This window comes from Heptranchias perlo, chromosome 5 (genome assembly GCF_035084215.1).
Source record: "Heptranchias perlo isolate sHepPer1 chromosome 5, sHepPer1.hap1, whole genome shotgun sequence".
In the NCBI taxonomy this organism is placed as follows: Eukaryota; Metazoa; Chordata; class Chondrichthyes; order Hexanchiformes; family Hexanchidae; genus Heptranchias; species Heptranchias perlo.
Window position 1 is genome coordinate 116,681,434 of NC_090329.1, and position 27,760 is coordinate 116,709,193.

At 45.1% G+C, this 27,760-nt stretch overlaps 1 long non-coding RNA gene across 1 annotated transcript; it reads right to left on the reverse strand.

Moving 5' to 3' along the window:
- Positions 1-2,744: 2,744 nt before the first annotated feature.
- On the reverse strand, positions 2,745-27,760 carry LOC137321505 (uncharacterized). The gene is made up of 3 exons (XR_010962840.1): positions 27,515-27,760; positions 3,108-3,259; positions 2,745-2,875 (listed from the first exon to the last, which is right to left on the reverse strand). It is a non-coding gene; the product is annotated as an uncharacterized lncRNA (long non-coding RNA).

The following is a 27,760-nucleotide window of genomic DNA, read 5'->3' on the forward strand; positions in this document are numbered from 1 at the left end:
TACTACATTAGCGGTTCTCCAGTCCTCTGGCACATCCCCTGTGGCCAGAGAGGTTCTGAATATATGTGTTAGAGCCCCCGCAATCTCCTCCTTTGCCTCACACAGTAGCCTGGGATACATTTCGTCCGGGCCTGGGGATTTATCCATTTTTAGGCCTGCTAAAACCGCCAATACCTCCTCCCGCTCGATGTTAATATGTTCGAGTATATCACAGTCCCCCTGCCGTATTTCTATGTCTACATCGTCCTTCTCCATAGTGAAAACAGATGCAAAAAATTCATTTAGAACCCCTCCTACATCTGCCGGCTCCACACACAGATTGCCATTTTTGTCCCTAATGGGCCCTATTTTTTCCCTAGTTATCCTCTTACCCTTAATATACTTATAAAACATCTTAGGATTTTCCTTTATTTTGCTCGCCAGTGTTATTTCATGGCCCCTCCTTGATCTCCTAATTTCTTTTTTAAGTATCCCCCTGCACTTTTTGTACTCCTCTCGGGCTTCCTCCGTCTTTAGCCTTTTGTATCTGCCAAAAGCCCTCCTTTTTTTCCTGATCCATTCTCGTATATCCCCTGACATCCAAGGTTCCCTGGAGTTCTTGGAACCACCCTTGACCTTTACGGGAACATGTTGCCATTGTATGGTCTCAATCTCCCTTCTGAAAGACTCCCATTGCTCCGATGCGGATTTTCCTACAAGCAGTTGATCCCAGTCCATTTTGGCCAGATCCTGCCTTATCCTATTAAAATCGGCCTTCCCCCAATTTAGAACCTTTATTTCCGGCCCCTCCCTATCCTTTTCCATGACCACCTTAAATCTCACCGAATTATGGTCACTGTCACCAAAGTGCTCACCTACTAGCACTTCTTCCACTTGGCCGGCCACATTCCCTAGAATTAGGTCCAGTACCGCCCCCTCTCTTGTAGGACTTTCTACATGCTGGCTCAAAAAGCTCTCCTGGATGCACGTTAAGAATTTTGTACCCTCTAAGCCTTTTACACTCTTGTAAACAATTTTACAACACCAAGTTATAGTCCAGCAATTTTATTTTAAATTCACAAGCTTTCGGAGGCTTCCTCCTTCGTCAGGTAAATCTTTTACACTCTGAGTATCCCAGTTAATATTGGGGAAGTTGAAATCCCCCACTATTATTACCCTATTATTTGCACAATTTTCTGAGATTTGCCTACATATCTGTTCCTCTATCTCCCCCTGACTGTTTGGGGGCCTATAGTACACTCCCATCAAAGTGCTTGCCCCCTTTTTGTTTTTAAGCTCTCCCCATATGGCCTCATTAGAGGAACCTACTAATATATCATCCCTCCTTATGGCAGTAATTGATTCTTTAATTAATATTGCGACCCCCCCTCCTCTTATACCTCCCCCTCTGTCTCGCCTGAAGATTCTGTACCCCGGAATATTGAGCTGCCAGTCTTGCCCCTCCCTCAACCATGTCTCTGTGACAGCAACAATATCATACTCCCATGTGTTTATCAACACCTTCAGTTCATCCACCTTATTCGCAAGACTCCTTGCATTAAAATAGATGCCATCCAGCCTTGCCCTTACATATTTGCCCTGTCTTCCAAGCTGACTTGTTTTTTTCTCTATATTTGGCTGCACATCACCCCCTATTGTAGCTCCACTCTGTATCCCATCCCCCTGCCAAGTTAGTTTAAACCCCCCCCAACAGTGCTAGCAAACCTCCCCGCAAGGATATTTGTCCCGCTCTGGTTCAGGTGCAACCCGTCCGACTTGTACAAGTCCCACCTTCCCCAGAAGCAGGCCCAGTGATCCAGGAAACTGAAACCCTCCCTCCTGCACCAACTCTTTAGCCACGCATTCATCTGTTCTATCCTCCTATTTCTATACTCACTAGCCTGTGGCACTGGGAGTAATCCAGAGATTACAACCTTTGAGGTCCTGCTCTTTAATCTGCTACCTAGCTCCCTAAATTCTTGATGCAGGACCTCATCTCCCTTCCTACCTATGTCGTTGGTCCCAATGTGGACCACGACCTCTGCCTGCTCACCCTCCCCCTTGAGAATGCCCTGTAGCCGCTCAGTGACATCCATGACCCTGGCACTAGGGAGGCAACAAACCATCCTGGAGTCACGTTTACGGCCACAGAAACGCCTGTCTGTTCCCCTTACGATAGAATCCCCTACCACTATAGCTCTTCCACTCTTTTTCCTCCCAGCCTGTGCAGCAGAGCTACCCCTGGTGCCAGGAAGTTGGCTGCTGCTGCCTTCCCCTGATAAGTCATCCCCCTCAACAATATCCAAAGCGGTATATTTGTTTGAGAGGGGGACGGCCACAGGGGACCCCTGCACTGCCTGCCTGCTCCTCTTACTCTGCCTGGTGGTCACCCAATTACTTCCTGCCTGTACAACCTTTACCTGCGGTGTGACCACCTCACTAAACGTGCTATCCACGACGTTCTCAGCATCGCGAATGCTCCATAATGAATCCATCCGCAGCTCCAGTGCCGCAATGCGGTTTGTCAGTAGCTGCAACTGGATACATTTCCCGCACACATGGTCGTCAGGGACACCAGAAGGGTCCCTGATTTCCCACATAGAGCAGGAAGAGCATTACACGGGGCTGGGCTGTCCTGACATGACTTACCCTTTAACTAATTAATTCAAATTAAATGAATCCCACCAATTTCACTTCAATTAAAAGGTATACACAAGGGCCCTTGCTGAACAGCAGTCCCCCACTACACAACAGAGACCCGAGAATCCACAAACTCTAACCTTAGACAAATTCAGCAGGAAAATACTCACCAACCAATCACTTACCTCTTCCTTGGTGACGTCCCACTTGGATTACTTTTTGCTTCTTATTTATCTTAGGTCCAGGAGTTAAGTCCCTGAAAACAAAATATAAAATCGAACCTACCCTTTAAATTCCCTCTACCCCCCAAAAGGTTAGAGGAGGCGGGAGGGTGGGAGTCACTACTAGTGTAGTGTCTCGGGTTCAGCAACCGCTCCACCGATATACGGGTACCAATGAATTGGCCCCGCCCCCTGCCTTTGAAAAAGCCCGCGAAGCTCCTTCCCCGCTGGGGAAAAAGACTCACGTAGGTGAGTTTAATTACTCACCTCAGGCCTCCGCTGCTCCCTTTATCGACTCGCCGCCGCTCCCGCCGCTCCAACCAGGTCCGCTCCTCCTTCCCCGCTGCCGACCGCTCTGTGGGAGAGAGAAAGAAAGGCTCCTCCTCCGCCGCTGTCGACGCTGGTCTCTTGCAGATAAACTGAAGCAAGAATGCAGGTCAGTGGGTATTGGATGAGTAAAAGAGCAGTGAATTACATAAATATACTATGAATATATGGGATTGACGTTTATAATCATTATGTATGTATTTGGTGGGGGGAAATACACTGGGGGTTAAACTGGATAACCCCTGAGCCCGGGGATCGTGGCATGTGATTAACCCATGCTTGTTCATAGCGATGCAGGCAGCATGTTAAATTAACACAAGTTGTCAAGGTGAATGAGTTCAAGCTTCAAATGGCAAATCCTACCAACTGCACCACTAGCCTCATCCACTGCTCAATTCACTACACCCCCCATCACCCACCTACCAACAATCCCTATCAATCAGTACTCAGCCCTTTAATTTATATGCCTTACCTCACCCTCACACACTTAGCATGTTAATGCCTCCTGCCTTAAATGATTTCCATGTGCAGCCAGTGCTACTTGCGCTGTTGATTGGCTGCGCACATGAGCAGGGGTCCCGACACCGCGAGTGGCTAACGCTACTTAAAGGCAGCCAGCACCTCTTAAAGGGGAGGTGCATTGTGGCTGGAAGAAGTAGTGTAAGTCAATTGTGAAATGAATCTGTGCTGTAATATATTGAAGCCTCATCCACTGCTCAATTCACTACACCCCCATCACCCACCTACCAACAATCTCTATCAATCAGTACTCAGCCCTTTAATTTATACACTTTACCTCACCCTCACAAGCCTCACACCCACAACTCACTGCTGCCACAAACACTGGCAGCTATTCAACCATGACAGCCACGTCACCCAAACATCTTGCAGGACACTCACTGACACACTTCTTTCTTGCAAAAGAAGGTGGCGCATAACAGGAGACAGCATCAAACATCTGGAGGAGGACAAGTGCGCCTACACCTTTTAACCCCCGTGGAGGAGACAGTGCTGGCCATCATGGGAAGGGGCATTGCTGAGGCCATGGCCACTGGCGGTGCTGGAGTGATCGATGATGAGGGTCTCTTGTATACCTAATCCTCCTTCTCTCTTCACACTTCTCCCTCATCCCACAATCGTTTCAGACTCACAAGCTGCAGATGATGTAAGAACACACTTCTTACTTTCTGCTCTCCCCTCACTACAACCCAGTCCAGCAATCTGTTCTCCAACAGATCACCAGGATTGCTGAGGCTTCGCTCCAGGAGAGTGGCAGTGGCTCCATGGAAGAGGAACCTGTTGTCCTCTCTCAGGATGACAGCATTCCTGCTCCTACCCCTGCCACTCCACCAGTGCCCTTGATGTTGCCTGTTAGCCAGCCGGCCCAGACTGCTGCAGCTCAGGTTGAGATGGTGCAGTCTGAAGCCGGGCCTTCTAGGCCCAGAGTTGCTCAAGGTCGTCCTCAATAGAAGGTCATCTGCAGCCTCCTCAATAGAAGGCCAGCAGCCTTCCACCACCCATGCTCCAGCCACTGGGGAAGCACCTCATAGGAGCACTAGGATAGGTAAAGGCACACCAACGACAGGCACTAAGGGAATGCACAAGGGTGAATAGTTTCATTTCAATGAGTGAATTTATATATGTGGATTTAAATTTGCATTTGGTGGTGGTTTTTATTCCTGCGGTGAGCTGAGGGAGGAACCAATGTGTAATCATAAAGAGGATGATGTGATGGTCATTGAGAAATGAAAGGTAAGGAGTGTGGGACTGTTGGTGAATGGGGAGGTGTAGTTGAGGTTACTGGTATTGCTCATTGACAACCTGATCACGCATAGCCCTGGCAGAAAGGGCCAGTCTACGGTGTAGCCCCCCCTTCCTCTTCCTCCTCTCCCTCTTGCACTTCCTCCTTCTCTTGCTCATGCTCCTCAGATTCTTGTCTGATAGGCAATGGCAAGGGCGGTTCCCTCATAACGGCCAGGTTGTGCAGCATGCAACATACTACCACAAATCCTGATACCCACTCAGCTGAGTACTGCAGGACTCCTCCAGAGTGGTCCAGGCAGCAGAAGCGTTGCTTGAGGATGGCTTTGGTGTGCTCTTTAATGTTCCTTATAGGCCTGCTGTGCATATGTGCGTGGCTTCCTGACCGGAGTCATGAGCCATGTCATGAGGGGATAACCCTTGTCGCCCAGTAGCCAGCCTTTAATTTGCTGTGCTGGTTTAAATACAGTTGGAACAGAGGACTGCCATAGAATGAACGAATCATGACTGCTGCCAGGATACGGTCATTGACCTGTATGATGCACTGCCTGTGGTCACAAACCAGCAGCACACTGAGGGAGTGGAATCCCTTTCTGTTCATGAATATGTCCAAGTTCAGATGATGAGCACCCAAGGCAATGTGCCTGCAGTCAATGGCACCCTGCACCCATGGGGAAGCCTGCAATGTGAGAAAAACCTTGTGCTCACTCCTCCTGCTTGTCTCTGGCAAGAGGGAATGAGGTGATGTGCTTCTCATTGTAAGGAGAGCCTCAGTGACCTCCCTTAAAATGCAATGCACTGTGAACTGTGAGATGTTGGTTATATCTCAAGCAGCAGCCTGAAAGGAGCCAGGGGCATAAAAATTAAGAGCCATGGTTACCTTGACAGCCAAAGGCAATGCTGTCCATGCCGTGCCTTGAGGCTGCAGTTGTGGCTGCAGCAATTGACAAATTTCAGTCACGACCTCTTTTGTAAACCGAAGTTGTCTGATGCACTGGTCGTCGCTGAAGTTGAGGTAAGAGAATTGGTCCCTGAAGTCCCTCTGCGGATATGGCCTTCTGCTGAGTGCCCTGCTCCTCCTCCTCCTCCTCCCTTCTAGCATCTTGTCCTGCTCTTCATTCTCCCGGTCATGTTCAATTCCCAGAGGAAGCCCTACCAGGCCACCCATGTCTGGATGCAGCTTTTTTCAGCACGATGTTTTAAATGACACAAAAAAGTACTGCAAGACCAGCCAGACCACTCCCTGTAGAGCACTCACTTAAACTTTAGCCAAGTAAAGGAAACCACCAAAAACATGTACAATTGCACCAGCAGCCAGAAGAAATAATCCAGCAACTAACCAGTAAGTAGTTCATGATCCCTTTAAATAACACTGGTGGGGGGGTCCTTCATGCCATTTGACGTCGTGTTCAGCCGTGCTGGCTGGAATGTGGAGTTTCAAAGCGACAGCAGTGGCTTCAAATCAGCCTTACACACTGATTCGTGTTATAACCCCCTAGTCTGCATGCTGTCGGCAGTCGTTAGGCGCGTGCATGCAAACCCCTTTGCCAAGATGGCGTCCTGCGCACTTCACGTCGCAAGTGTGCGCACGCATCTCGGACCCCATTTAGGTGTCCAAGTAGCGCCTAAAAAAACGGGCGCTACGCAGCCCAATTTAACCCGCACTGTCTCTGTATTCAAAAAAAAATGCCAGACGGGATTCAGTTTAATGTGGTGGAGCTGAAATGGATGTAAGGAATTCTTTCTCATCTCGAAACACTTTGAAATGTCGAATAAGCAGAAGATAAAGCAGCGAGGTGAAGAGTCCACAGAGCTGATAAGGAAATGATAAAAGGTCTGTCCACATCATTAGTCACTGAATGAAATACCGTTGAGGGAGGAGACCGCAACAATGCTCGAATTAATCTGATATTGTAGCTCACTGAGTGACATTGAGGTAACTAACAGCACATTAAAGAGCTTTTTCACAGTATTTCTAAAAGTACAGAATACCACCCTACCCATCCCAGCACCTATTCTAATTTAGACAATAAGAGCTAAAGTGGAAAGATAATATTTGGTGGATACTTAGAGAAAAGAAAGGGCAAATATCCTGAGAAAATCCATTAAAAATTCATAATAATTTGAATAAAATATCAGGAAAGCACTCCCAAGATAGATAAATTGGGGGGGGAAGAGATGGAGAGGGGAGAAACTCAGATAAAGGATGGATTATGATCAGTCTCAGGAAGTGTTCCTATGTGTGGGGCTGAGTTTAAAATGATTGGAATGTGTAAATCTGCAATCAGGGCTATATTCAGCACAAGAATGTCAACCACTCAGGAGAAGGGTCAAAGCCAACGCCCTCCTTAAGGAACAATGTGCAAGAGACAGCTCACTGACATAACATAAAACAACCTTTTTAGGGCAGGTTACTTTATTCACAGAGGACAAATACTTCTTCATTCTGCATCTCCTCAAATTGTAGCAATGTACTTTGGCTCGATTGTTTCTGGGGAAACCATCCGCTGATGATGCACCTTCCAATATGGTTACAACCATAAGTGGCACTCACAATCATCGTATAAAATGCTCTTCTCTCAAACGTGATGCCACAATCTGCCAAATTTACCTCCAGCTCACGAATTTCACCCATAAAGAACGGCGGCACCTTGTTTCCCATATTGTTCAAGGCAAGACGGACATGCAGAGTAAGAAAACCAGCCACGTTCAGGCGGGGTAACTGAACACACGTCAGCACAGGAATGAGGACTCAATGACATCAGTCACTTTACCACACTGAGATTTACCACACTGAGATAACACCCGCACTAAAAGTGATGAGGACCCCTTTTTACCTCTTGGTACCGAGAGAACGATGGCACCAAGTTGTATAAAATTCTGTCTAAACCGAGAGCAGATTACACCTGACCTTTCCAAGGAGGTTAAATATTGCCTTGTACCCTCTTAGATTTAGTCGAAGCAAACAGTGACCGTTTCCCTCGAGACATATTGGGATGCCTCCCAAACCGAAACTCAAGAAGCTTTTTCTAATTTGGTAACCCCCACCTCCATGACCACAATAGCAGATGGGTAACCCATCTTCACAAAGGAGAGGGATGATACAGGGATTGAAGTTAAGGAGGAGGAGTGTGAAATATTGGATGGGTTAAACATAGTGAGAGAGGAAGTATTAAGGGGATTAGCATCTTTGAAAGTGGATAAATCACCAGGGCCGGATGAAATATATCCCAGGCTGTTAAAAGAAGCCAGGGAGGAAATAGCGGAGGCTTTAACAATCATTTTCCAAACTTCACTGGATACAGGCGTAGTGCCGGAGGATTGGAGGACTGCTAACGTTGTACTGTTGTTTAAAAAGGGAGTGAAGGATAGACGGAGTAATTACAGGCCAGTCAGCCTAACCTCGGTGGTGGGCAAATTATTGGAATCAATTCTGAGGGACAGGATAAACCGTCACTTAGAAAGGCACGGACTAATCAAGGACAGTCAGCACGGATTTGTTAAGGGGAGGTTGTGTCTGATTAACTCGATTGAATTTTTCGAGGTGACAAGGAGGATCAATAAGGGTAGCATAATTGATGTAGTCTACATGGATTTTAGCAAGGCTTTTGACAAGGTCCCACATGGCAGATTGGTCAAAAAAGTAAAGGCCCATGGGATCCAAGGGAATGTGGCAAATTGGATCCAAAATTGGTTCAGTGGCAGGAAGCAAAGGGTAAAGGTCGACAGGTGTTTTTGCGACTTGAAGGCTGTTTCCAGTGAGTTGCCTCAGGGCTCGGTACTGCGCCCTTTGCTTTTTGTGGTATACATTAACGATTTGGACTTAAATGTAGGGGACATGATTAAGAAATTTGTGGATGACACAAAAATTGGCCGTGTGGTTGATAGTGAGGAGGAAAGCTGTAGACCGCAGGAAGATATCAATGGACTGGTCAGATGGGCAGAAAAGTGGCAAATGGAGCTCAGTCTGGAGAAGTGTGAGGTAATGCATTTGGGGAGAGCAAACAAGGCAAGGGAATACACAATAAATGGGAGAATACTGAGAGGTGTAGAGAAAGTGAGGGACCTTGGAGTGCATGTCCACAGATCCCTGAAAGTAGCAGGACAGGTAGATAAGGTCGTTAAAAAGGCACATGGAATGTTTACCTTTATTAGCCGAGGCATAGAATATAAAAGCAGGGATGTTATGCTGGAACTGTATAAAACAGTGGTTAGGCCACAGCTTGAGTACTGTGTACAGTTCTGGTCACCACATTACAGGAAGGATGTAGTTACACTAAAGAGGGTACAGAGGAGATTTACGAGGATGTTGCCAGGACTGGAGAATTTTAGCTATGAGGAAAGATTGGATAGGCTGGGGTTTTCCTTGGAACAGAGGAGGCTGAGGAGTGATTTGATTATGAGGGGCCTAGATAGAGTGGATAGGAAGGACCTATTTCCCTTTGCAGAGAGGTCAATAACCAGGGGGCATAGATTTAAAGAGATTGGTAGAAGGATTAGAGCAGAAATGAGGAAAACATTTTTCACCCAGAGGGTGGTGGGGGTCTGGAACTCACTGCCTGAGAGGGTGGTAGAGGCAGAAACCCTCAACTCATTAAAAAAATATCTGGATGTGCACCTGAAGAGCCGTGACCTGCAGGGCTACGGACCAAATGCGGGAAAGTGGGATTAGGCTGGGTGGCTCATTTCTCAGCCGGCGCGGACACGATGGACTGAATGGCCTCCTCTATGATTCTATGAACCCATCTCTACCTGTTCCCATTCACACCATTATCATTAGGAGTACCTCCCTCTGAGACATCCATTGATTCCATCTAGAGAGAAGGATTCAAGGAGAGGCAAACCTGGCATCCTTTCACACCAACCCCCATCCCGCCAAAAAAAACCAAACCCATATTCAGCACATCCCCTTCCTACCAGTCGACATCAACTAGGTGGGAGCCCTGGACCTCACGTGTTGGTTACAGGAGGAGAATGTATTATAGATCAGTCCACCTGTCATATCAATTGATTAGAAATAAGTGTGCAGTGAGTCTGGCTCAGGAACTCTTTTAGACCCTATTATCACTGGTTCAATAGGCTGCCAGCATTTGGTATCTAGGCTCTCACATGTATGATAGTCATTTGGGCAAGATACCACAGTGCACAGCTGGTGACCATGAACCATACCCCAACAGGTGAGGTGAGAGTAACTGCACTTGACATCAAGGCAGCATTTGACAGAGTGTGGCACCAAGGAATCCTAGTAAAATTGAAGTCAATGGGAATCAGGGGAAAATCAAGGGGATGTTTGCTGATGATTGCACAGTGTTCAGTTCCATTTGCAACCCCTCAGATAATGAAGCAGTCTGAGCCCGCATGCAGCAAGACCTGGACAACATTCAGGCTTGGGCTGATAAGTGGCAAGTAACATTCGCTCCAGACAAGTGCCAGGCAATGACCATCTCCAACAAGAGAGAGTCTAACCACCTCCCCTTGACATTCAACGGCATTACCATCACCAAATCCCACACCATCAACATCCTGGGAGTCACCACATAAATACTGTGGCTAGAAAAGCCGGTCAGAGGCTGGGTATTCTGCGGCAAGTGACTCACCTCCTGACTCCCCAAAGCCTTTCCACCATCTATAAGGCACAAGTCAGAAGAGTGAAGGAATACTCTCCACTTGCCTGGATGAGTGCAACTCCAACAACACTCAAGAAGCTCAACATATTCCAGGACAAAGCAGCCCACTTGATTGGCACCCCATCCACCACCCTAAACATTCACTCCCTTCACCACCGGCGCACCGTGGCTGCAGTGTGTACCATCCACAGGATGCACTGCAGCAACTCGCCAAGGCTTCTTCGACAGCACCTCCCAAACCTGCGACCTCTACCACCTAGAAGGACAAACGCAGCAGGCACATGGGAACAACACCCCCTCCAAGTCACACACCATCCTGACTTGGAAATATATCGCCGTTCCTTCATCATCACTGGGTCAAAATCCTGGAACTCCCTATCTAACAGCACTGTGGGAGAACCTTCACCACACGGACTGCAGCGGTTCAAGAAGGCGACTCACCACCAGCTTCTCAAGGGCAATTAGGGATGGGCAATAAATGCCAGCCTCGCCAGCGACGCCCACATCCCATGAACAAATTTAAAAAAAGCATGAGTTCACCAGCTTCAGTAAGGAAAAGCAGAAAGGGGGAGCAAAAAGGAACAAAAAAAAGTCTCTGGTAGGAACTGTAGCTTGTAGTTTTGTGAAGCGTTCAATACATTTTACAAAGTTAATTGTTTGTGTCAACACCCATGTGTTTTGCTAATGAGTGCTGAAGCAGCAAAAGCCCATTGAGTGGATGTGTAGCAGAGTACTGTTATATATTTGTAATGAATGTTTCATAATTAAAGCAGGACAGCTGCACTGCATGACTACTAATTAGTGTAATTTAAATGGGAGATTTTCAGCTTCTTATGCATTACACATTTAATCAAACTCTTCTGAAAGTAAAGACATTCCAGAGGTTTATTTTTGTTTTAATTACACATTATCCAGAGATACCAATATTTAAGCCTCTCCAAAACCTTTCGAGGGCCCACCCCAGGGTTCCGGTGGGGGTCCTGGGGTCCAATAAAGTTTTATTTTAAGAATTTTTGGAGGCAGACGAATAGCTTTTCTTGCAAAATAATGCTGTTTATTTGGTCATGCTTCCCTGAATAGTTTTTAAAGATGGAACGCAAGTAGGGCACACACACAACCTGTCGTTTGTCCTAAGCTTCTTACAAATTTGTTTACAGTATTATTATTCAACATACTCCCATTCACTATTGTACCCCCATTCATTGCTGCAGGAGTTCCTCAGGGCAGTGTCCTAGGCCCAACCATCTTCAGCTGCTTCATCAATGACCTTCCCTCCATCATAAGGTCAGAAATGGGGATGTTCGCTGATGACTGCACAGTGTTCAGTTCCATTCGCAACCCCTCAGATAATGAAGCAGTCCGAGCCCGCATGCAGCAAGACCTGGGCAACATCCAGGCTTGGGCTGATAAGTGGCAAGTAACATTCGCGCCAGATAAGTGCCAGGCAATGACCATCTCCAACAAGAGAGAGTCCAACCACCTCCCCTTGACATTCAACGGCATTACCATCGCCGAATCCCCCACCATCAACATCCTGGGGGTCACCATTGACCAGAAACTTAACTGGACCAGCCATATAAATACTGTGGCTACGAGAGCAGGTCAGAGGCTGGGTATTCTGCGGCGAGTGACTCACCTCCTGACTCCCCAAAGCCTTTCCACCATCTACAAGGCACAAGTCAGGAGTGTGATGGAATACTCTCCACTTGCCTGGATGAGTGCAGCTCCAACAACACTCAAGAAGCTCGACAGCATCCAAGATAAAGCAGCCCGCTTGATTGGCACCCCATCCACCACCCTAAACATTCACTCCCTTCACCACCGGCGCACTGTGGCTGCAGTGTGTACCATCCACAGGATGCACTGCAGCAACTCGCCAAGGCTTCTTCGACAGCACCTCCCAAACCCGCGACCTCTACCACCTAGAAGGACAAGGGCAGCAGGCGCATGGGAACAACACCACCTGCACGTTCCCCTCCAAGTCACACACCATCCCGACTTGGAAATATATCGCCGTTCCTTCATTGTCGCTGGGTCAAAATCCTGGAACTCCCTTCCTAACAGCACTGTGGGAGAACCGTCACCACACGGACTGCAGCGGTTCAAGGCGGCGGCTCACCACCACCTTCTCAAGGGCAATTAGGGATGGGCAATAAAATGCCGGCCTTGCCAGCGACGCCCACATCCCGTGAACGAATAAAAAAAAAACTACTGTACCCCCATTCACTACTGAAGTGTCATTGGCAAATGTTCCACTTTATTTTAATAACAAAAAAAATATTTTTAGGTTAAATCTCTCTGAAAGTGTTACTGTGCATAGTTTAAACCCTCCGCAGTGAATAAGCATACTAAGAAATGTTGTGATTTTAAGACGACGATTTCAATTGGGAATTTACGATAATAGTGCTTTAATTTAACCAAGATTTCAAAGCAATACCATATGAAAGCAAAAGTTCGACTTTCTATTTGAAACACTGGATTTGATCTCCGCACGCGCACTATTGCAGTCGGACTCGCCCGTGTCAGTGGTTCCAGTCCGTTGAGCGTTTCTGTGCTCAGACTGTCCTGACTCGCTTTGCTGCTGGGACTGGCCTGTATGAGAGATCAGTGAGTCGATGGGCTGGAATTTCCAGTGAGCGGCGAATGAATGGCCTTTGTTAGACTTACACTTTCCCATAGACTTTTCATGGGCTTTTCCTCTCATCGGGCGCTCCATCCAACGCGGCGCCCTCTACAGGGCATCTGGGAGCTATGTGAAGGGGGCAAGCAACTGTGTATCCCCTTAACCAATCAGATTGAAACATGTTAATCAGTCACGCAGAGACTGAACCAGGAAGGGTAAGTTAGAGTGAATTCAATGTCAAATCAGGTACAGAAAGTGAAATAAAGGGAGGGTAAGAAAGATTGAATTAAAAGACAGAGATAAAAGAGACAGAAAGAAACATTTTTTAAAAAGAACCTTTTTTTAAAAATGTCCAACAATTAAAATCTGAAGGAATGAGAATCCACACTTGTAAAGGTTTATTTTCAGTGCCAGAGAGGTTGTTTGGCAGTCATTAAGACTTACCACACCGTTAACACGGGGCTTAGACATAAAATGACTTGACGTACCTTTTTTTGTCGAGATTAGTTCGTATCCATTAGATCAGTGCAGGAACTTCATGTCGTTCCATTCATTTGAACGGAGAACCAGCCGGAGAGATGTCCTTCTCGCGCAGTTTACGGACAGGGGTCTCATCTGGTACAGCAATTTCCGGATTTCCGGGTTTAACTGCGCATTTGTGTGGTTTCCGGAAGTTGCTCTACCATTTGCACAGAAATAATGGTGAGCCCTGATAGCCTCTATCTTACTACATTTCTCTCCATTAAAAGCCTCCTCAAAACATCAAAAACTATCTCTTCAGCTATGCTTCCAGTCATCTCCATTATTACTGTTAAGCTTCTATTTTTCCTCTGTGAAGCACTTGGGACATTTAAAATGTTACGGGCACCATTTAAATGCAAGGTGTTGCTGTTGAATACTAACTCTTGCCGTCTAGGCTCACACATGAATGATGAGCATTTGGGCAAGGTATCAAAGGATGCCTGGCACCATCAGACCTGTGCACCAACATAAATCAATGCCTTCAGGAGAGGAACGGAGAATAAATGTTACAAAAAAGAGTCGTGAAAAGATTTCCCCATCTATAACAAAATAATTACTTTATTATGAATAACGTGTCAAAGAATTATGCTAATTTGATTTATATTAATTTTCACATATAAGCAAGCTACTTAGAATATTAAGCAGTGGCCTAATTTTAGGAATGCAAATCACTTTTGTGTTTATGGCAAAGAGGTGGTTTCAATGAGCAGCCTCCTACAATCCAAAATCAGTGCGCTTATATCTGCCATGTATAGGATAGTATGCTTAAGATTAACAATTAACCTCCAGTTGCAGTTTGTATACTTCACTGGTGAGCACATGAGATGTTACCATATTCTTCTGTCTTTCCGAAAAGGTAGATAATACCAGAACCACAGACTAACACGTACAGGCTAAAACTATTAGTTAGATTTATTTACAGGTTAAATGATATACAGACTCCAAATAGTACAGCAATACTGAATCAGCGTGATACTTAAAAAAATTCAGTTAAAGCAGAGCTGGCTGCAGAATAAAGCTCCCTCTACTTCCCCTCCAAGAAAGCGACATAATTCTGAAGAGCACCCTCCACAATCTAGTTTGAATTTTCCGACTTCCTACATCAGCTCACAGGCAATTCCATGCTTCCAGCAATGAGCCACACTCACAGGGCACACAAGTCAGAGGCAGGGCTGCAACATCACTACTTCGATGCTCTCCACAGGACTGCGGAATTACCCCAACTGTCCTTTCATCTCAGGAATCTGTCTTCGAATTCAGGCCTCTTTGCATGAGATTAACAGTTTACTATTATGGGCTCATACCCACTAGGTTGTGACACATCTCACATAGGACAACCCTCCCCACTCCAGTTCTCATTAACAACAGCAGACCCATGGGTTTGGGCTGGATTTGAATCCAGATCCCCACAGTAAACCAGCATCAATGTGTTTTCATTCAGAAAGACAAAACATATTACCACCAAACTTTCACATCATGTACTACCTACAAGGGAGGGGCTGAATTGGTTGCTATGTTTCACAAACACATTCTTTTTGAATGCATTTATAATGTTGCTACAAAAAGTAACCAGAACAATTATCTTCCCCCCCCCCACCATGGATTACTATTAACACACACGATCAGCAAGTTTTCATTGTGAAATCTGCAGAACTGACTGATTGACATAAAGTCAAGACCATGCCACCAGTTGCTTATCTCAGATTGATTCTAACATCCAGGGAAGACATCCTGTGACTAGTCACTCATGTGCTCATTGACTATACAGAACCACTGACATAAATCACTCCCTGTAAGATGAAACTCTCCCATTTCCAGTGATTACCCAGTCAGTCTGAAGTCAATGTGAGTAATTTAAAATGAGTCAAGCAGTGGTAGAGTGACTGATTTAGAAGTCAGGGCTATCAGGAAGTAGATTAGAGCAATTCATTACAGCTGAATGCTGTTAAATACATAACAAGAAGGATCTGAGTTAAGGTGCATTGGGAGTGAACACAAATAGAAGCATTGAGAGCCTACAGTTTGTGTGTTACTAGGTTCGATAGTGTAAACCACATTTGCCGTGTAAATTTCATGTTCAAAAAGTGGTTTTAAAAATTCTATTAATATCAATATATCATAAAGACATTTACTGGGAAGCCCACATTTCGAAAGATGCTGTTACTATAGTAAAAACCACCAAAAAAACAAGCACCATGGGCACCTCCATCTCTACAATGTGACATCTGACAACCCCAATAAAAAATCACAGGCTGCTGGAGGTTTTCTATTCACATCAAATTCTTTTCTAGTCACCTACTGGAATAATGGTCAATGGCAAAGGGAGCAGTAAAAGATGAGGATTACAGACTTAAACCTAGCTACAGAACATATCTCCATTTATAAATGGACAGCAACAAAGCTCAAGAAGCTCGACACCATCCAGGATAAAGCAGCCTGCTTGATTGGCACCCCATCCACCACCCTAAACATTCACTCCCTTCACCACCGGTGCACCGTGGCTGCAGTGTGCACCATCCATAGGATGCACTGCAGCAAATCGCCCAGGCTTCTTCGACAGCACCTCCCATACCTGCGACCTCTACCACCTAGAAGGACAAGGGCAGCAGGCACATAGGAACAACACCGCCTGCACGTTCCCCTCCAAGTCACACACCATCCCAATTTGGAAATATATCGCTGTTCCTTCATCGTCGCTGGGTCAAAATCCTGGAACTCCCTTCCTAACAGCACTATGGGAGAACCTTCACCACACGGACTGCAGCGGTTCAAGAAGGCGGCTCACCACCACCTTCTCAAGGGCAATTAGGGATGGGCAATAAACGCCGGCCTTGCCAGCGACGCCCCCATCCCATGAACGAATAAAAAAAAAGACTATAAAATGTGAATCAGAGTGCCTCAATATGGGGAAAGGTCATGGTGGTGAAACCAGCTCTGGTGAAGGTGAAAGGCAGGTAATGGATGAAGACACCATGGTGGAATCCGTTGCCGACTGGTGGGCCTGGTGATATGTTCTTGTCAGAAGCCCTTTGCAGGCAGGCCAATGATTGGATGAAACCAGCACAACACCTGGATCCACCTGTCTTGTGCCAATATCTAAGGTCCCTAATGTCTTTTTCTATGGGAAATGTAGAGATGTGAAAGCAGGGGGGGAAATCGGACTCAAGCCAGAAAGAAGGCTCCTTGAATGAACAATTTGTAAGCCTGTTTTGTGACTCACCTGCATGAGGTAAAAAAATACATGAAATGAAAACAGACACGTCTAGTCACAATGGTGTCAATAACCCTAACCTAACACTAATCCTAACACTAATCCTGACCACTAACTCTAATCCTAACTCCTAACTACTAACCCTAATCCTAACGCTAACCACTACCCTTAATCCTAACCCTGACCACTGACCCTAATCCTAACCCCTAAGCCTAACACCCTAACCACTAGCACCAATTACTAACCCTAACCCTAATCCTAACCACTAGCCCCACCCACTAACCCTAAATTGTGTGGTTTCAATAGCGCGATGCAGGGCCGTGCTTTGCTAATAGTCATTGTGATGTTGCCAATAATGCAGGTTGGCCACATTGTCAATAGTCTCTCCGAACGGGGGAGAAAGGCAGAAGGTCAATCAAAGAAACCTTGAAGAAAAGCCAGACGGGAGTTACTTTAATTGAACAGTAAAAGGTTACAGAGTAACTATGGGAAGGAAGGGCTTCTCTTTTCCCCTCTTCTTGCAGTTTTCCTCCCCACTGTGGAGAGATAATGCTTACAAGGTGTGTGCTTGTGGGTTATAGCTAATAATTATTAAGGCAGCCAGTTGTGATGGTATAACAGATTAGGAGTTCAAAAAGTCAAACAAGACAACATAATAGTCTTGTTAGCAAAATTAAAGCCCATGGATTAAAGGGACAGTGGCAATGTGGATATGAAATTGGCTAAGGGACTGAAAGCAGAGAGTAGTGGTGAATGGTTGTTTTTCAGACTGGCGGGAAATATACTGTGGTGTTCCCCAGGGATCAGTATCAGGACCATTGCTCTTTTTGATATATATTAATGACCTGGACTTGGGTATAGAGGGTATAATTTCAAAGTCTGCAGATGATACAAAACTTGGAAATGTAGAAAACAATGTGGAGGATAGTAACAGACTTCAGGAGGACATAGACAGACTGGTGAAATGGGCAGACACATGGCAGATGAAATTTAACACAGAGAAGTGTGAAGTGATACATTTTGGACGGAAGAACGAGGGGAGGCAATATAAACTAAATGGTACAATTTTAAAGGGGGTGCAGGAACAGCGAGACCTGGGGGTGCACATACACAAATCTTTGAAGGTGGCAGGACAAGTTGAGAAGGCTGTTAAAAAAGCATATGGGATCATGGGCTTTATTAACAGAAGCAGAGTACAAGAGCGAGGAAGTTATGCCAAACCTTTATAAAACACTGGTTAGGCCTGAGCTAGGGTATTGTATTCAATTCTGAGCACCACACTTTAGGAAGGATGTCAAGGCCTTGGAGAGGGTGCAGAAGAGATTTACTAGAATGGTACCAGGTATGAGGGAGTTCAGTTATGTGGTGGAGAGACTGGAGAAGCTGTGGTTGTTCTCCTTAGAACAGAGACGGTTATGGAGAGATTTGATAGAGGTGTTCAAAATCATGTATGGTTTTGATAGAGTAAATAAGGAGAAACTGTTTTCAGCGGCAGAAGGGTAACCAGAGGACACAGATTTACGGTGATCGACAAAAGATCCAGAGGCGACATGAGGAAACATTTTTTTACACAGTGAGTTGTAATGATCTGGAATGCACTGCCTGAAAGGGCGGTGGAAGCAGATTCAATAGTAACTTTCAAAAGGGAATTGGATAAATACTTGAAGGGAAAAATCCTTTACTGTACCTACTGTGATACTATGATACTATGAAGACAGGTGCATCCCTGACCAGGTGGCTCAGTTTCAGGCCCATTCTGACTTTGTGCCCTTTCTGTTCGGGCTCATTCTTCTCATATCCAACACATATTCAAGGGTGATATGACAGAGATGTTTAAAATTATGAAAGATGGATTGGGGTAGATAGAATCAGGCTGTTTCCAGTGGTTGAGGAGGTCAAGACGAGGAGCCAAAGATACAAGATTAAATGTAAGAGATTTAGAACAGAGGGCAGGAGAAACTTCTTCACACAAAGAGTTATGAGGCTGTGGAATTCACTTCTCGGGTTCGTGGTTAGGGCACAAAGTTCTGTAGTGATAAGTGGGTCTTTATGTTTTTAATCCAAGACAGGCCTCAGCCCAGTCATTTACTCCAAATGTTGATGCAATGGTTCAAGCTAAGAGACGCCAGGTATCAGGCAGCAGTAGCAGTAGCAGTAAATAAAATCTAAATGTAAGTATGTACCAATGTGGTTTATCTTCATCTATTTCTATTTTAATAACTTTTGCTGAATGTGACCCAAGCCAAGTGCCAGGATATCAGATCAGGCCCACCGTAGAAAATCTGTTTGATACCCTCAGTCTGCACTGAGCTAGCTTATAAAATAAAAACAGAAAATGCTGGAGTGAGGCAGCATCTGTGGAGAAAGTAACAGAGCTAACGTTTCAGGTGGAAGACCTTTGGTCAGAACTGGAAGATGTTAAAAGAGTTAAAGTTTTTAAGCAAGTACGGAGCCAGGGAAAGGGGGGGGTGGGAGGGGAGGGGAGGAAAGAACAAAAGGGAAGGTCTGTGATAGGGCACGAGTGATTAAATGACAAAGGGGATGATGGGGTGCAAGGTAAGGAGGGCGGTAATGGGACAGGTTGAGAAACAAAAGATTGATCAGGAGTAGTTGTATATGGCGGTAGCAGAACCATTACCAGCACTAGCTGACCGAAAAAATGGGAGCAGCAGTTATGATCTGAAGTTATTGAAATCAGTGTTGTGACCAGAAGGTTGTAATGTGCCTAAACGAAAGATGAGGTGCTGTTCCTCGAACTTCCGTTGAGCTTCATACTTTAGCTACGTTAGCTCATCTCTGCCAATCAGAATCCATGTGTTGGGGAGGTGGAAAAAAATCAACCAGATCTCCATTTCTTGATCACTATCAAATAACTGAGCGTGGGCATTAGGTCAGGACAGGATTGGACCATCAAATACCCTGCTCACACTCTGTCAGAGATCACACTTGAAGATTAGTCACTTTGGTGAGGTAATTAACATGCATCTCTACCCCATCCGCAAATAAGCACCTTCAGAAGAGGAGAGCAGAAGGAGGAGGAGGAAATGGTTTTTCCTCACAGAATCTGTGTCATGTGGGTCATTTGGCAGTTCGATCTGAAGTGGGTATTTTTCCTGTAAATCTAACTTTTAAAAAAAAAATCTGTTTTTATATGGTGCACAGTCTGCTTTTATATGGTGCACAATTATCTTTCCAAGTTCTGCATGAATTATTTTTAAAAACTGTTGCTACAATTTTGCTTTATTCCTTAAAAGAAAAAGCCCTCCTGAAGGCAAGGTGATTGATTCAAGCAGAGGGCGAGTGCAGGGCAACAGAATCTGATGTAACAACATGTGACTGCAATAGGGACACAGGATGACGGTTCTGTCTTTTATAACAGTGGACCTGTCAGATCAGTAGAATCTCAAGTCTAGAAAGGAAATGCTTTTTTAAAGTCTCATTGTGCAGCCAAGTGCTGAATACTACTGTGATAGTCAATCACATCTGCACTTTGTGAAGAATGCACTGCGCTCTTATTATTCATGCTTTCCAGAAAAAAAAGCTGATGTTTTTGTTCGGAGTGTGCGGCTAATGTATGAGCAGTTCTGAATAACATACTTGATTCTTCAATAGAACATTTGTGTCTCAATCTAATATGGGGTCATTTGAGTTTAATGAATGTGAACATGTATAATGTTGGTATTCTATGGTAATATTCTACCTCTTCCACTAGCTGTCAGTGCCTTAAAGGTAATTTATTCACATATATTTGGGCCTTTTTGCTTCATTACCTTAAGGCTCAATTAGCTGTAGTAAAAGTTTAAGATGCCAACTTGGGTAAGAAGCTCTTCTGTATTTTTCCTTAGCCTTTAGGTTATTTCTAATCTTCTAATTTAGCAACTCTAGCCTTAGTCTTACTGTTTCTCTCCCTTATCTCACAGGGATATACTTCCTGCTTGTAATTTATGTAGTCTTAAAAATAATTCATTTTAATAAGATAGCATTGTGACTTAATAATTCGGTATTGTGTTGTCTTGTGCACAGGAATAAGGCCATTAGACCCATCAGGTCCATTCCTTGCACAATGTACCATCTACCGTATCATAGACCTTGCCCTCCCCTATGAATCCCTGAGTGTTGTTAATGAGTTGGCCTTCTGATTTTCAGTCTTATTTTTTTCTGAATACCAGTCAAAAAAACTCGGGTAAAATCATATGTGAACAAATATGAATGGCACGGAGGCGAAAATTCATGTGCCAGCAACTTCTGCGAGAGTTCTCCCGATCTCCTACCATAACTTCATCAGAAGATTGGCGGAAACCTCAGAGAAACAGTGTTGACCACCATTTATGCCATCTCTATGAGGTTTCCACAGAGTTTCTACCTAAGTTACGTGGGAGATCAGGAGAACTCCTGTGGAAATTCTACACCATGGTTTTACAGGTCAAAAATTAAACAAAAATCGCTTGAAATTTCCGTGGGTTTTCTTCCGATTTCTCGCCATTGAAGAGAAAGAGAATGATGAGGACAGGGAGAGGAGAGAAGCTTGGAGAATCCAACATTATGTACGTAGGCACCACCCAAAATATAGGTACCCACGCAAGAGGGTCTACAGACCAAGGAGGTCACGTATGGATTTCTTCCAATGGCTGTGTGAGAAGGCTACAGTTTGTGAATGACGCCAACCACATCACTCTGCATGTGAATGCTTAGTAGCCTAGAATCTGCCATGGCTCTTTTGTTCTCTGACAATCAAAGATACCTGCATTGTTCAGCCAGAGCAATGTGTTAGGATGGTTGCTCGGAGACCAGAGATATCTACTTTAACCATTGCTGATGACATGACTCCATCATCCAAGTACCAAAGGCGACAAGGGGTTCAATGAAGCCTTGTGTGCGACACACATTATTGAACAGACTATTGGGATTCTGAACTGTGGCTTCCCTTACCCAGAGAGTTCAAGGGGATCCCTACAATACAGCCCAACAATGTTATCAAGAATTATAGAGGCGTGCTGCATATTGCACCATTTGCAATTAGAGCGGGATTGGACCTCAGAAGGCAAAGAGGAAGAAGGTGGAGGCCGTCACTCTCCCTCGTCATGACGAGGACACCAGGAGAGGGAGAATTAGACATAGGACAATCCGTTGCCAGCAGTTAGAGAGATTTGGCAGGAAATTATCCCTTTATCCCTACTCTCTGTCTCCTAACTCCCAATTATCAACCCATGTCATAAGGTTATCTCCAATTCCGTGTGCTTTCATTTCTGCCAATAATCTCTTGTACGAAACCTTATCAAATACCTTCTGGAAGTCCATGTGTCTACATCCATAGACACCATGCTAGTGACCTCCTCAAAAAATTCAACTAGACTAGTGAGACATGACCTACCCATCTCAAATTCATGCTGACTCTCTTTGATCAGCTCATACTTGTCCAAGTGCTCAGTCACTGTCACAAATAATAGATTCCAGTAACTTTCCCACAAATGATGTTAACTGACAGGTCTGTATTGACTTCACTGTGTAGAACTCTCTCCTTTACAGTGTCATCACTTGGAAATCTATCCACTGAATGCTGAGATTAAAACACGTTAGTTTAGAAATTACTGTTGCTGATATTAGCATAAGAACACTTAATGAGTTCGTATGATATTCCTCTCTGCTATTTTAGTGAAATTAACAGACTACCACCTCCCTTACAATGGCAGAGGAATGTCACACATCAAGCATTTGTTGGCTTATATTGCTGTAATTATTGTTGCTAAGACTTGCTAGACTCAGATTTTTGGAGAATGCATCAAGGTGGGAAAATCTGTAACTTGCTCATTGGTATTCCAATTCTAAAATCTTTCAGTACTCTCATAAACCAGCATCATTTCCTGAGGCAGCTATTGTTGTTACAATTGCCTCAGGCTATAAACTGTTGCTCTTCCACCTAATATGAATCACCAGCATAATAAGACAATGTAGTATTTTGCAGTTCATCAGGTGTAACTGCAGGTGGCATAGAAATACAGAGAGTAGTGACCTGCATCATATTTACATTCTGCATGCCCATGGCACTTAGCCTTGTCGGTTTGGATGATTTGCCTTATCCTTTCCACACTAATTTTAAACAGAAGCTACCAATCTGTTATTTTCATCTAATAGCCATATATATCTCAAATGGCACTTCATTATACATACTGGGGAGTTGTCTCACAGTGCATTTAAAGCTGAGTCCCAAGAGGGTTAACAAACAGAAGAAAAAATGCAGAACTACCCACATCCCAGACATAGTCAAGTGAGCATATTATATTGTGCAATATCAAAGAGAAAGCAGCAATGATCGGGTTTTCAAATGTATTTTACATCCTGATCTAATTTAATATATTCACTCCTAAAGGTACTGTGGGCTCAGTTCCCACTTCAGTTCAAGAAATGTTTCCAAAGGGGCCACCACAGATTGGATGATAGTCAAATATTACATTATGAAAGCATTTGTGAATGACTGTACAGTTCCTTTTGTTTGTTAGTTTGACTTCATTTTTTTTAAATGTTAAGGACTAACCGCCGTGACTAACTGCTCCATTTCCTCATTCCTTCAATTTTATACCACAATATTAAGTCTGGAGACTGTGTGAATTTCTTTATCTCTGATATTGAGCACATCTCTAAAGTCGCCTCTGCTGCTTCCTTACCTTTTTCTCACCCCCCCCCCCCAACCACCCCCCCATTCCCCGTCACCCTCCCATTTGATCCCCCGTCACTCGGCATTTCCCCCCCCCCCACATCTTCCCCAAAGCCATATCCATGCTAATTTCTTTCTCGAGACCCACATCCTCCTTTCTTGATCCCGTCCCTAGTCAACTCCTCAGGCACTGTCCCTCTCCCCTGCAAAACTTGCCTCGTACCCCCTTCCTCAAAACTCATCTCTATTGTCCAACTACTGTTTCATCTCCAACCTCCCTTCCCTCTCTAAGCTGGTCAAACATATTATTGCCTTCCAGCTTCTCTCTCAAAATTGCCTCTTTGAATTTTTTTTCATTATTTGTTCATGGGATCTGGGCATCGCTGGCAAGGCCAGCATTTATTGCCCATCCCTAATTGCCCTTGAGAAGGTGGTGGTGAGCCGCCTTCTTGAACTACTGCAGTCCGTGTGGTGACGGTTCTCCCACAGTGCTATTAGGAAGGGAGTTCCAGGATTTTGACTCAGCGACGATGAAGGAACAGCGATATATTTCCAAGTCAGGGTGGTGTGTGACTTGGAGGGGAATGTGCAGGTGGTGTTGAACCCATGTGCCTGCTGCCCTTGTCCTTCTAGGTGGTAGAGATCGCGGGTTTGGGAGGTGCTGTCGAAGAAGCCTTGGCGAGCTGTTCCAGTGCATCCTGTAGATGGTACACACTGCAGCCACTGTGCGCCGGTGGTGAAGGGAGTGAATGTTTAGGGTGGTGGATGGGGTGCCAATCAAGCGAGCTGCTTTGTCCTGGATGGTGTCGAGCTTCTTGAGTGTTGTTGGAGCTGCACTCATCCAGGCAAGTGGAGAGTATTCTATCACACTCCTGACTTGTGCCTTGTAGATGGTGGAAAGGCTTTGGGGAGTCAGGAGGTGAGTTACTCGCCGCATAATACCCAGCCTCTGATCTGCTCTTGTAGCCACAGTATTTATGAGGCTGGTCCAGTTAAGTTTCTGGTCAATGGTGACCCCCAGGATGTTGATGGTGGGGGATTCGGTGATGGTAATGCCATTGAATGTCAAGGGGAGGTGGTTAGACACTCTCTTGTTGGAGATGGTCATCCCCTGGCACTTGTCTGGCGCGAATGTTACTTGCCACTTATCAGCCCAAGCCTGGATGTTGTCCAGGTCTTGCTGCATGTGGGCACGGACTGCTTCATTATCTGAGGGGTTGTGAATGGAACTGAACACTGTGCAATCATCAGCGAACATCCCCATTTCTGACCTTATGATGGAGGGAAGGTCATTGATGAAGAGCTGAAGATGGTTGGGCCTAGGACATTAAAATTATGGTACATTATCCTCCTTGTGCTTTTGACCTCTCAACAGTGTTTGATAAGATTGCCCACACATCCTCCTCTATCACCTCTCCTCTGTTGTCTGGCTCTGCTCCTCATGCTCGTCTCCATATTGACCCTCAGTGTCTTCAGCTATGGGTTCAGAATCAGGTATGCTGACAACACCCAACTCTACCTCTCTACTACTTCTCTTGACCCCACAACCACCTCCATGCTGACGTTAAGTCGTGGCTAAGTCATAACTTCCTCCAATGTACATTCGGGAAGACTGTAGCTAACTTTATTCTCTCCATAAACTCTGCTCCCTTACCATTGACTCCATCCACCTCCCCAGTCACTCATTCAGGCTGAAACAATCACTGTAAATAAACCTTGGCATCGTATTCAACCCTGAGCTGAGTTTCAACCCCCATGTCCTTTCCATCACCAAGACTGCTTATTTCCACCTCCACAACATTGCCAACTTATGACGTTTTAACAAAATGTAATGTTAAAGGGAGGAACTGTCAAGGACTAGGTAACAGGTCAAACTTGCTGTTAACCAAGTAGCCATTGTAGAAGAAATAGGTTGGTAAGAGGAACAACCTTTAACCTCCTACACTGACTGACCACAAGGACCCCTTTGGTTACACAATGATTCTTTGATGCCATGGCAACTAGATTATATGAGAGTGTTTACAGATCGGCTCTATTTTATTTGCCTCTAATTAAAGATTTACATTAAGCTGTCATGGGTGAGACCTAATACTATGGAGATTGCCCCATCCCTGCAACATGTCCATTGAAATTATTAACTACACTCACCTTTGCAATGGATTTCCCGGTTGCCTTAGCCACGTTTTTCATTTTCGATTCACCTGCCTTCAATTTTACCCATAAATGTACAATTTACAATCTTTTCTGGTCTTCAGGTGCAATATATCATCTCTCCCCAATGTAGCAGCTATCAATAGTCCCAGCACACTGATCTGTAACTTGAGTTTTGTTAATAATATTTCATTTACTCCAAACGGAACCGCAAGAAATGGAAACAGTCAGCAGCATAGCCTAGGCTGGTATACAGCTTAACATCAGCTCACAAAGTGTGGTATAAAGGCCCCACAGTGATTGTACTGTACCCTTACAAATATAGCAAAAGAAAGGGGAGAAACCAGCATCAAAACCATTTATGCTCATCCTACGCTTTAGGCTGCACAACCTTTCCAATCGTCGGAGGATTCTTTGCTGCAGGTGTGATCTCACCAGAGCCCTAGATAATTGCAGCAAGACCTCCTCACTCTTATACTCCAACCCCCTTGCAAGAAAGGCTAACATACCATTTGCCTTCCTAATTGCTTGCTGTACCTGCATGTTAACTTTCTGTGATTTGTGTACAAGGACACCCAAATGCCTCTGACTGCCAACATTTCTTAGTCTCTCACCTTTTAAAAAATATTCTGCTTTTCTATTCTTCCTACCAAAGTGGATAATTTCACATTTCCCCACATTATACTCCATCTGCCACCTTCTCGCCCACTCACTTAACCTGTCTCTATCCCCTTGCAGCCTACTTGCATCCTCCTCACAGCTTACTTTCCCACCTAGCTTTGTATCGTCAGCAAACTTGGATACGTTGCATTCGGCCCCCTCGTCTCAGTCATTGATATATATTGTAAACAGCTGAGGCCCAAGCACTGATCCTTGTGGCAACCCACTAGTTACAACCTGCCAACCCAAAAATGACCCGTTTATTCCTACTCTCTGTTTTCTGTCTATTAACCAATCCTTAATCCATAATATATTACCCCCAATCTCATGAGCCCTAATCTTGTGTAACAACCTCATGTGTGGCACCTTAATGAATGCCTTTTGAAGATCCAAAATTATTACTACATCCACTGGTTTCCCTTTATCTATCCTGCTGGTTACATTCTCAAAAAACTCTAATAGATTTGTCAATCACGATTTCCCTTTCATAAAACCGTGTTGACTCTGCCTGATCTTTTATGGCAGCTCATAAACATTTGGAAGCTCGCCTGATGACCACCGCTGCTGTATATGGAATGAGGCAATTTGTTCTTTCTTGGCTCCTTCCCGACTCAGTGCAGCTGCTCCCACAGCCAGCACGTGTATCTGCTCCCACAGCCAGCACGTGTATCTGCTCCCACAGCCAGCACGTGTATCTGCTCACACACAAGAGCGGTTTCAGCGGTGCAGGGCATTGTGGCTATCTGGCGCCACCATTGGAGCCTCGCTGTTTTTGGTATTAGAAAGCGCTTCAGCGACAGGGAGGAAGTTCAGATGGATGTGGGATGAAACAGTACTCACAGTTAAAACACGATGAAAACGTTCTCTCTGACTGAAAACCAGGAAGTAGGGTTATTTTTAGCACCCTCCTTGTCCAACGGCAAACTCCGAATGGTCCAAAACTCATAAACCACCATTCGCACATCACCCACGACGTCTACGTTGCTGAAGCTGCCTCACCCACCACCCCCTCCCACCTCGAACTCGGCATTTCCCTTCTTACCAAACAATTCTTTTCCCCTCAACATTTCTCGACTGTACCAATACCAATACCTCTAACACACTCCCACACTGGATCCAACAAAAAGGTCGCCATCTTACCTCTGACCTCCCATTCTCCATTACGTCCTTTCCTGTCTTCCAATTGCATCAATAATGTCATGGTCGTATCAACTTTCTTGTTCCTTCTGAATTCCAGATACATTTACATGCTCTTCCTCCTGCCTGTGTTGAAAACAAGCCTTGTCTCCACGTCTCCCACTCTAACTATATCTTGCCCAGGACCTCCTTACTTTGGAGCTTCATGCCTGTGGTTGGCAGCTGCGCACTTTCTTTGACTGCTCACAG